Raw genomic sequence first — 2,460 nt, forward strand, 5'->3', positions numbered from 1 at the left:
TTTCCACCATCCCATTCGGATGATCCAGGATGGCTTAGCCTTCCATCCCTATCTCAACCAGTGGTAGGCAGACAAGTGGAAGAGGAGGGCAAGCCTGCATTATAAAGGGACAGATACAAATTGCACATTTCTCTTTAGTTACCTTCCCTTGTCTGGGACCTACTCGGGTGGTAGCAAATCTAGCTTGAGAATAACCAAAGAAAAGGGAAGTTGTTGCGTTTGTCTGCTTTGTTTACTTGGATTTTGCTTTGTTTCTTAACTGCTGCCCCATAAAAACCAACTCTGGATCCAAGGATTGAAACTCATACAGGTACGGGGGAGGTACTGCTTCTAGTTTAGACTCTGCTCAGATCCCAGCCTGTGGGTCTGTCCTGTCACATGACCCTTCAATCTGTTCTCATAATGGAAGCAACATGCTGAACTAAGGAATTTCTATGGTCTAATTCAGGTCCTGCAACTGAAAAAGTAACTTTTTTGGTTTATTGAATTAACTAGAAAAATGTTAGAAGACTTTTGAAAGTTTTTCTGTACATTATATTGGTTCCCATTCATGACAAAAGGTTTGCAACTGTTCAGCTTTTCAAAGATTTATCTTTTCTTTTATTTTCTCCCCCAAGTAGCACCTAGTCATTGTAAAATAGGAATACTGAGATTTTACATCTTACAGAGGTGAATTAAGGTATATATTTTAATTTATCACTTAGTGCCTTATTACAAACAAAATAAATGATTACAACTGCCATGACCTGGAAGAAATAATTGTTATCAGAGAAAGAAATTTTGGTATAATAGTCTTGACTTCTAATTAAGTTATCTGGTAAATTCAATTAGATAAGTGGTGAGTGTCCATTTGTTTATTGGCACTGAGTGCTAAATCTGGGATGAGAAATTTGACGTAAGCTTAAGTAAAATGTGAAGAACAGACAGAGTAGAAGTGGAAATGAGTAAGAAATGTAGTGTGAAAGCCAAAAAGATAAATAGACAGAGAGAAATAACAGAAAAATTAACAAAGAAAAACAATTGAAGTAGTCGAATGACAGACACCCAGCGTCAGTTTGAGCTTATTTGCTAGTGGTTAATTAGATCTAGTTTTAATCAAAACACTATGTCTGGGGTCTCTTAGGACAGACAAGTCATAGAAAATGAAAGCAAAAATTTCGGAGAAAAAAATAATGTTCTAAGATTCTGTGATTTTTTTGCCACTTAAGAAAATCCTGTGTTGATCCAAAGTTCTCATTTCCCATTGAAGAAAATTATGAGAAGAAACTTCACTTCAGTTACTGAGTTCCTGCTCCTGGGACTGACCAGTTGCCAGGAATTGCAGATTCTCTTCTTTGTGCTGTTTCTGGCCATTTACATGACCACGGTGGCAGGGAATCTTGGCATGATCGTCCTCATCTGGGTCCATGCACGGCTCCACATGCCCATGTACTTTTTCCTGAGCCACTTGTCCTTCGTGGATCTGTGCTTCTCTTCCAACATGACTCCAAAGATGCTGGAGATTTTCTTACCAGAGAGGAAAACCATCTCCTATTCTGCTTGTCTGTTGCAGTGTTACTTCTTTATTGCCCTGGTCCATGTGGAGATCTATATCCTGGCTGTGATGGCCTTGGATCGGTACATGGCCATCTGCAACCCTCTGCTTTATGGTAGCAAAATGTCCAGGAGCATGTGCGCCTCCCTCATCACAGTGCCTTATGTGTATGGGGCACTCACTGGCCTGATGGAGACCGTGTGGATCTACAGCCTCATCTTCTGTGGCCACAGTGAAATTAATCACTTCTACTGTGCTGACCCTCCACTGATTAAGCTGGCTTGTTCTGACACCTACAACAAAGAAACATCAATGTTTGCTGTGGCTGGATGTAACCTTTCCTTTTCTCTCCTCATAATCCTGATTTCCTACCTTTATATTTTTCCTGCTATCCTGAGGATTTGTTCCTCAGAAGGAAGGCGCACAGCTTTCTCTACCTGTGGCTCTCATCTGACAGCTGTCACCATATTCTATGCAACTCTTTTCTTCATGTACCTCAGATCTCCCTCAAAATAATCCGTGGCACAGGGGAAAATGTTGGCCGTGTTTTATACCACTGTGATCCCCATGTTGAATCCCATGATCTACAGTCTGAGAAACAAGGATGTGAAAGAAGCTCTGATCAGAGAACTGTTCAGCAGGAAACTGCTTTCTAAATAAATTTGGGTGCTAATTTTAGTTAAACACTTTTATTTTATATGTCTTATGACCTTCTCTTAAGTCTTAATACAAAAGTAATTTGTCCAAATCCATATCCTTTTCTTGAAGGGCTGGGGGAAATTTCCATAGAGAAAATTTAACTAAAAGGAATCTGAGTATAAATATCAACTGTTAAGAATTTTGAATTCTCTGGGAAAACTTTGCTTGTTGAGACCCAAAAGTAAAGCCCTGTACATTGATGGATCATTGCCAGTAAGAAATTCAAT

At 39.5% G+C, this 2,460-nt stretch overlaps 1 pseudogene; it reads left to right on the forward strand.

The window, feature by feature from the left end:
- The first annotated feature begins 1,255 nt into the window (after window positions 1-1,255).
- Window positions 1,256-2,194, forward strand: LOC140693328 (olfactory receptor 5M8-like; annotated as a pseudogene).
- The last annotated feature ends 266 nt before the right edge of the window (window positions 2,195-2,460 follow it).

This window comes from Vicugna pacos, unplaced genomic scaffold (genome assembly GCF_048564905.1).
Source record: "Vicugna pacos unplaced genomic scaffold, VicPac4 scaffold_19, whole genome shotgun sequence".
Lineage (NCBI taxonomy): Eukaryota > Metazoa > Chordata > Mammalia > Artiodactyla > Camelidae > Vicugna > Vicugna pacos.